This window comes from Poecilia formosa, unplaced genomic scaffold (genome assembly GCF_000485575.1).
Source record: "Poecilia formosa unplaced genomic scaffold, Poecilia_formosa-5.1.2 Scaffold2420, whole genome shotgun sequence".
Classification (NCBI taxonomy): domain Eukaryota; kingdom Metazoa; phylum Chordata; class Actinopteri; order Cyprinodontiformes; family Poeciliidae; genus Poecilia; species Poecilia formosa.
The window spans coordinates 1-8,866 of NW_006802359.1; the positions used below are offsets into that span (position 1 = coordinate 1).

General features: G+C 37.6%; 2 long non-coding RNA genes across 3 annotated transcripts; both read right to left on the minus strand.

The window, feature by feature from the left end:
- Positions 1 to 6: 6 nt before the first annotated feature.
- Positions 7 to 7,061, minus strand: LOC107835421 (uncharacterized). The gene is made up of 3 exons (XR_001661239.1): positions 7,047 to 7,061; positions 6,782 to 6,799; positions 7 to 340 (listed from the first exon to the last, which is right to left on the minus strand). It is a non-coding gene; the product is annotated as an uncharacterized LOC107835421 (long non-coding RNA).
- Positions 1,316 to 2,038, minus strand: LOC107835420 (uncharacterized). 2 transcript variants are annotated; one of them, XR_001661238.1, is made up of 3 exons: positions 1,889 to 2,038; positions 1,489 to 1,814; positions 1,316 to 1,409 (listed from the first exon to the last, which is right to left on the minus strand). It is a non-coding gene; the product is annotated as an uncharacterized LOC107835420 (long non-coding RNA). The 2 variants fall into 2 exon arrangements; XR_001661237.1 differs by having other exon boundaries at positions 1,316 to 1,814.
- Positions 7,062 to 8,866: the final 1,805 nt, after the last annotated feature.

Below are 8,866 nucleotides of genomic sequence, written 5' to 3' on the forward strand. Positions count from 1 at the left end.
AGGAGAGAAACAGCAGCTTCCTGATAATCCAGAGAGGATTGATTATTACTGGTCTGTTCTGAGTTCTGAGGGTTTTAACTCAGGGAACCACAGCTGGGATGTTGATGCTGGAGACGGTTCATTCTGGGATCTTGGTGTGATAGAAGAGTTTGTTAAGAGGAAGGGAGACATGAAGTCTGGACTGTTGAACATAGAGTTCAATGGATGTAACTACTCAGCACATTCTCCACCAGCTCTTCCCACGTTTGTCTCAGTCCAGAATAAAGTCCAAAGGATCAGAGTGAATCTGGACTGGGACAGAGGAAAGCTGTCCTTCTCTGACCTGGATACTAACACACACCTTCACACACACCTTCACTCAGAAGATGTTTCCATACTTCTACACTAATAAAACAGTAAAGATCCAACCAATGAAGATCTCAGTGATCAGACAGCAGCTCTGATGATATCAGCATGATGAACAAATGAATCATTATTGATCAGATGATTGGTTGGTTTTATGATCGACTCTGTATCTTGCTGCATTAGCAATTTTATTTCTATTATTTTGAAAATCAATGTTTTTAATCAGGAAACTGAAGATGATCTCCAGTTTCCTGATTAAAAACATTTGATTTGTAAAGGATTTATTATCTATAGAAGTCAACATCACCATCTGCAAAAACTTGAAAAAATAATGTTTCATTTTGGTTTAAGCATTATTGTTGTACAAATTAGCTGCTTCCAATCCAAGCCTGAAGTTTTTTTTGTATTTTTCTTTTTGGAAGAATTTCATGCAAACCAATTTCAGCTACTTCATGGGAACAGATGATCATTCTTCATGAATGCCTCCTGTTAATCTGAAACAGCAAAAATAAAACCAATAAAAACAGATAGTCGTGTTATCATTAATGACTTTGTTGCATCCATCCATCCATCTTTTCAAGGTTCCATATTTAAAACTTGCCATAAATTCATGGTTAACTTGTGCTCTTATTCACTCAGATTTGTTTTCTTTTGGCCAAACAGTTGATATAAATCAGGATTTCTGTACCGAGAGAAAAAAAACAAACAAATGTCAAATGTTTGGTATCACAAAACTAACCTCAATAGATGAGACGGATAAAAGCTGCCGATAGCTTGTAGGTCATATAAAGCTGGGGTTGCCACCCGTCCCTTAAAATACGGAATCGTCCCGTATTGAACCGATACGGGACGCAATTTGTTCCGTATTTCTATAAATGTCCGATAGACATGTCTGTCGCACACATAACACTAAGTGTCTGTCATGATGGGTTCTAGCTGGGTTACCCACATGCAAGAACACACTAAGAGAAGCGATATAAAAACAACATTTATTTAGGGAAAGGCAGTGGGGTTCAGGGGAAGCAGTCCTGGAACCTGGGAATGGAGGTAAACCGGTCGTCGGACTGTAGATGAGAAAAATGGAGTGAAAAAACTGGACAGATCCAAGGAAATGATTCTGAGAGTCTTTCAGAGAGTGCTTACTTGAAGGCGGGATTAAGTCTTGTCGGTGGCGGCGGCTGGAGAAATAGGTTACCGTTGGAGAGCGAGCAGGTAAGCCTCGTAGCTGGAGAGGGGAGCGAGCTGACATCCGAGCTGGGTTCCGATGGTTAATTCCCGGGGCATGAAGCGCCGGCAAGCCCAGCTTGTGGCGAGACGCAGGGAATCCACGGGAAGGGACCAGGGAGGTGAGTGCACGAGGGAAGGCAACCGATTGGTAACACCAATGGCGTCGTGAGGAAACACAAGGGAAATCCAGACAGGAACGCTTGTCCACCTCGAGGACTCTCTCAGGATGACTACAAGGAAACCTGACGGGGAGAACACAAGGAGCGATCAAAAAACGAGCTCAATCGTAGAAGGCTTTCACAAAAGAAACGTTTACCAGTGGAGGCAAACACTCAGGCACTGGAGTGTCAGCTAGTCGGTCCTTATGAAGCACCTCCTCAGCTCTTGCAAATTAGACACAGGTGTGTCTACAGGTTGGCCACCACACTTCTCCAGGGGCTCCGCCCAGTGGTGACATCTGGTGGCTGTGAAGGGAAATGGCAGCTTCCCAGAAAATCCAGGACAGAACAGGAGAGAGGAAAAAAAAAAAAAAGCAAAACAGGAAAAAAAAAAAAACCCAACCTAACAGTGTCACAATAATGACCAAAATAAAACACAGGAAATATTAAGGTCAGCTAAATTGTCGTGGCTGGATGTAAATAGGACCCCTGAACGCTACGGACCGACGCTGTAATGGTTGCCTAGAGACGGACACTACGCAGCCGCAGTGAGCTGCTATCAACCCGCGTCTTTTTAAAACATCCTCAACCCGATTCTCCACCGACCTTAGAAGTAAAACCTCTCGTAAAGATACAGACGTGAGAGGGAAGACGCAAGTCCCATGCTGAACATGTTAGTGAGGGTAAACAAAGTAAATTAAAACAAATGTGTCCGTCGTGGAGCAGTTTGCTGATAGAATGGATCAGGAACGGAACACAGCAGACCCGGTTAGAACCTAAAGAACCAGACTTCAGCATCTCTTCATCCCTCAATCATCTCCTGAGGCTGAATCAGTCATAGAACATTTTGCTATGACTGATTAAGTTTCGTATTGTGGTTTATTATGGTTTAATTATTAAATAAGCAATTATTTGCTTATTTAACGTATCAGCCAAAAATAATATAAATGTCTATTTAAAGAACAAATCATAGTAAGAGATTAACAGTAAATATATAAATATTTCCTACTTTATAAAGGTTTGTTAGGGCTTTCTGTTTGTTTTAATAAAAAATGTTGACATTTTTTATTAATTCAGTGTTCAGTGGTCATTTAATGTATTATTAATGTCAGACATAGAACTGCAGCCCAGGGGCGGTTCTAGATGGGGGCCAACAGGGTACAAAATAAATTATGCTAAATAAATGTATTTTGTTAATATTCAGAGGTGGATTTTTTTTAACCTTCACAATTTTACATTTTAACAATGAGCTAAAAATGATAATGCTGCACTTTTAGTTGCTGTATTGAGATAGGATCATACTTTCCATCTGTTAGATCAGGATCTGTAACCTGGATCTCTGGAGACACAAGTGGCTCTTTGGCTCACTTGATATATCAAATAATAAAATATTGCTGTTTTTTGTTTCAATCCTTTTTAAGTGTCCCCTTGAAAAAACACTGACTATCCTGGTTCTTGTGGTAAATTTGATCTAGAACCAGCTTCCAAGCTTAACTCTTTATTTCTATAAATATTTTAGTAATACTTTTTACAATACCAGAGTTTCCACACAACTTTTATACTTTTGGAGCTATGTTTGAGGACACATTTTGATGAAATTCGATGTTATGAGTGGTTTACTTGAGTATTAATCAAATTCAATAAAATTTTATTGGTATAGCACATTTCAGCAGCAAGGCATTTCAAGTTGCTTTACAGCATGTGACATTGAATAAACAGTAAGAAAGAGAAAGATTTGAAAAAAAGAACCAGATTTTTAGTCAAAACGCCACTTGACAAGGACTCTAAACCACCAGAGTAGTTTACCAAATACACTTTACACTTGCTTAAACATGTTTAAGGTGTGCTGCTCTGAGTCGAGTACAATTTTGGAGTACTTTTTCTACGAACGATTGCTTTCTGGATCACTTTTTAAAAACAAAAAACACCGCCATAAAATATTGTCTATCACTGCAGCGGCCATCCCACCCCGTAAGAGTAGGGCGACACCTGCCGTGGTGGGTGTCCCTTATTTTAATTTCTGAAAGGTGACAACCCTACATACAGCAGGACTGGATTTACATTAATGTTCTTATTAAAATCAGATTTCCCTCTACAATTTTAAAGAACTCTGGCTTCTCTGTCATCAGGAAAGGTTGTTTTCTTTCAAGGATTTAAGTGTTCCTTTATTTTCTTTTACTGTAAGAGTACAAATGTTTTAATTTGGTGCTGTGTAGAGACCGCTTCAAAAGCAGGAAGTAGACCAAGGTCCACGACATTCTGGGTAAATACAACCAAATCAAACAGGCTAGCTAGCATTAGCGGGAGAAATGTTTACCAAAAGCAAAGAGAAATCCTTGAACTGCTTCTAGTAGCTGTTAGCTATTATTTAATTTTAAATGTAATCACTAAAATAAAACTGTTTTCGATATTTTAATTCTCTTTGTAGTAAACACCCTGGTAAAAAAAAGTATACTTTAGTATACTTCAAACATACTTAGATTTGTGAAAGTACACTGTAATTATACTAATTATTAAATGTACTACCTATAAGTATATCGGAAGTATACAAACAATACACTTGTACCAATTTCGAAATTAGTACTTTAAACACACTTAAACATAATTGTACCAAAATGCACTTTCAATATATTAAATAAAAGTATACTTTAAGTGAACAAAATATGAATTAATATGTATGAACTTTTAAGTGCCTTAATAATCTTTTACTATTTATTAAAATTGCATACAATAAAAAAAGGATGATCATGATGTAATTTTTAAGAAAGTGCCCAATCAATTTTCAGATGTGTGATGTAAAACCTTATAAACGGCATTAGCTCCAGTTCATACTCCAGACCAGATGGTGGCGGTATTGCACACTTTCATTATTTAAAAAACGCCACAGAGAAGAAAACACTTGAACGCAGGGAAGATAAGATGCAAGATATAATTTTAGCCTTAAACAGTGTAAGTACTGTAGTGTAGTTATGCATGTCATTTACAAAATAGGTACGTAGGAATAAAGACAAATTAAGAGTAATTAAAATTGTAGTTTTATTATCAATAGCAGGAAATCAAAAATAAAAATTAAGTGTAATTTAAATACATTATTAGTATATTTAAAATATATTTGAAGTATATTTATATATTTGATTTAATTTTGAGGCATAATTATATAATNTTTTGAGGCATAATTATATAATAATAATAATAATAATAATAATAATAATAATAATAATAATAATAATAATAATATAATAATTATATCAAAATATAATAAGGCTCTGAAATATGAAATTTAAAAAGTATAATTTAAGTATACTTGAAGTTGTTCAAAAAAAGTATGTATAGTATACCAAAATATACTATTTGTAATTTAATACTATTTAAATACTACTAAAGTATAATAAGCACAAAATTAGTTGTTCCAAAATAGTACAGTTGAAGTACATCGATAAACGTATACTAAAGTATGTTAAAATTTAGTACACTAATGTATACTTTTTTTTTACCAGGGCATATCATCATTGCATTTTATCCATCAACTGATTTAACAGTTTTTTTCTTCAGTCAAAAGTAAAAAAGGAAAACAGAAAACTGTTGATTAGAAGCACTTTAAAATAAAAAAATTAAACTGTTTGGGAGGAAAATATTTACAAAATCACGGATGCAGAACAGATGTATGTATTTTATCCTCCACTAGATGGAGCTAAAGGGCCAATATCAAGCAAATTCAGGATTTGCCAAAACTTTATCTTTAGTAATGGACACAACATGAACTCCTCTATCGGAAATATTTGATTACACTGAATTTTAAAATCCAGACCTGGAAAATGATTTGGATCCCGAAAATAACTTTATCTATAATAATGTTAACAAGTGTTGCTGCTATTCTTCTCATACCCACACACATACACACACGCGCACACACAAACACATAGACACCCACACATACTGTCAGAGTTGACACCTATTAAACACAGCAAATAACACAGGAAAGACAAGAGAGAGTTAGATTCTGAATACTCGCGAGGAGAACAGACAGAGATGTGCTTCCAGTTACAAATCTCCTACTGCTCTGAAGCACATTTGCCTGCCCCTCTCTTTTTATTGTCTTTAGGATCCCTAATCACAGAGAGCGCTGTAACTCTAAAGGGAGGGGAAAGACACTTCATCACACAGTCACAGCGCCAAGATTATTGTTAACTAACAACACAATCTATCTCACACTTGCTTATCTAGTTCCTGACCCAGGATCAAACAGGACAAGTTGTGAATCTTCACGGCGATGGTTTTATAGCTATTTAAGAGGTTAAAGCAGGGCGTTCTGTGAAGAGCTGCTGTCACTGCTCTTCTTCAGAGAGGCCCTCTGAGAAAGGAAAGCAGAGTGATTAACATACAGAAACAATTCTTAAAATATATGACTAAACAAATAAGAGTACATAAACTAAGAACATATAAAAGTATAACAAATAGTTGATAATACTACAATTTACCTAACACATACACACACGCGCACACACACAAACACATAGACACCCACACATGCACGCGCGCACGTATGCGTGGTTATCTTTGTAGGGACGTTCCATTGACTTCCATTCATTTCTATAGCCTAAATCTTACGTTTTCACTTTTCCAAACCCTAACCATCACATACCTAACCCTATCCAAAACTCAATTCCTACCTTAGCCCTAAATCACTGTCCACTTTTAAACCTCGTCTTTTAAAACCGATCTATTTTACTTGGCTTTCAACTCCAGCGGGATCTAGTTTTAAATTGTATGCTTTTGTTTTTAAACTGTAAGAGTTTTTATTTTTTTATTTTATTTATTTTTTTATTGTTATGTTGTGTTTTAATGTACAGCACTTTGTATCAGCTGTGGTTGTTTTAAAGTGCTTTATAAATAAAGTTGGTATGGTATGGTACGGTAAATCTGACCCCTGACCCAAAAACAGGGTTTCCCCTTCTTGGGACCAGGCTCTGGTCCCAAGAAGGAGCAGTTGGTTCCCACAATGTAGTATATGTCAGGAAAATCGTCCTCACAAGTATTACAAACAAATGCACACACACACACACACACACCTACGCACACACGCGCACACACACACATTCTGTCCAATATGGACACTTAACGACAGAATGACCAAGTCATACACACCGTCAGGGGACCGCCACACGCTCACACAAATTCTGTCCAACATTGACACTTCAGGACTCAATAGTCAAGGTGCAGTCACTGTCAAGGGACAGCCACACATTTACACACAGTTTGTCCAACACTAACACTTCAGGACACAATGATCAAGTTACACCGCTAGGAGACAGCCACACACTCACACACACATTCTGTGCATTATTGACACTTCAGGACACAATAATCAAGTTACACCCACCATCAAGGGACAGCCACACAATCACCCACATTCTGTCCAACATGCCCAAATAGGATTCAATGATATCCAATCCTCATAGAGGACACTGCTTGTTTTCATCTCACTTAATAAATTGATTAAATACAGTATTTTAGGGAATACTCCCCAGGAGTTCTCTAGAAACTGTTAAGAAAATAAATTTAAAATAAGCTGGTTTTAAAACTTAACATGTCTTGATTGAAATAGCCTATTTATAGTTTTCAGATTAATAACTTATTCTGCCCTATTGACCTTTATGTTACCTGTAGTTACAGCAGATTGTTTGCTGAGATCGTCTGACCTGCCCTTTCTCTGTGTGGGAAACAATCAGGAGAAGTTCCAGCTTCACACTGATCTGTGAAAAGCCATAAAACATTCTGAGTTCAGGCCAGTGGAGGAGAAGCTCTGCTTCTACTTTGCTTAGATAAAAGTGACAACTGGTCTTTGATCTTGAAAACAAATTGCAGGCAGTTTCTAACTTTAAAGAAGGTCAGAGACAGCTGCTGGTTGGATGAGCCTTATTTGAATAAATTAAAGACAAGAATACGCCTTTACTATAAAAGTTTGTACACAGGAGTAACAAATCAGATTTGCTTTTCCAACTCTCCAAAGACATCTTTGCCCTTCTTTTCCATTTGTCTCAGGTAAGTGAATGTCTCTTTTAGTCTGTTTGAAGTGTCCGTGTTGTCAATGTGATTTTATACTTTTAAATGTTAGAAGAAATTCTGAAAATGTATGACGTGGAGTGTTGACTGTCATCTCTATGTGGCTTTTGTTTCCACACATGGAATCATTGAATCTGGGAGCACAAGAGAATATAACGAGCCAGAAGTTAATGATTTTATTCTCTTAACAGTAACTTGCAAGTAACTAATGCCAAATCGTATTATTATTATTCTCAGCCAACAATAGGTTTACTGTTTGTGGCGTTCAGTGGTTTGGACTATACAATGTTGTTTGTTGCCAACAACGCCACCTGGGGTTTTCACCCAGGAATTAATGAAAGGACACAGGTCCAGTTTTGCAAAAAGCGAGAGACAGGCTTCAAGACAATAATAATTTATTATGACAGAGAGTAAAAATACCTGTATCTGAACAAAAAGAAAATTCACAAAATAAATCCGACTAGGCTTATCGGTGGATACGGCCAGGTCCTGGATGGTAGGCTCCAAAGCAAAGAAATCAAAACAAACACCCGTGAAGTCACTCACTCCTTGTAATTCCCTCCACCTATTGGTATTAATCACTGCACAGTCACACCAAAAAGGGACGCCGCATCCAGGCCCGAGCGCACCACCGGTGGTCTAGAAAATAAAAATAAGAAAAGACAATTTGTTAAAAATACAGGCAATAAAATAAATAAAAATGTCGAAATAAAACCATAAAAATCCCTGTGCTCGACAGGCACAGCAAAATGAGCAACCAGTCCAATCCAATCCGAAATGAATGCGATCAGCCGCTCCTTGTTTCGATCTCGGAAGGGGGTGGGGGGGTGGGCATGTCCCAGGCAGCCGGTCTCTCTCTCGCAACCGCTAAGTAAGCAGTGACTTGGTGCAGGCAAAGCAGCAGCGTTATGTGTGGCAATCAGTCGATTCCGATCAGGCCAAGCTCTCCACACTTGCACCCAAATGGGAATGCTCAAATGTTGGCACTTTTTGCAGGAACCACCTCACCCACGATCAACGTGGAGGTAAATACGCCCGTCCGTTTCTGCTGATAAAAGGCTCTACATGACTAC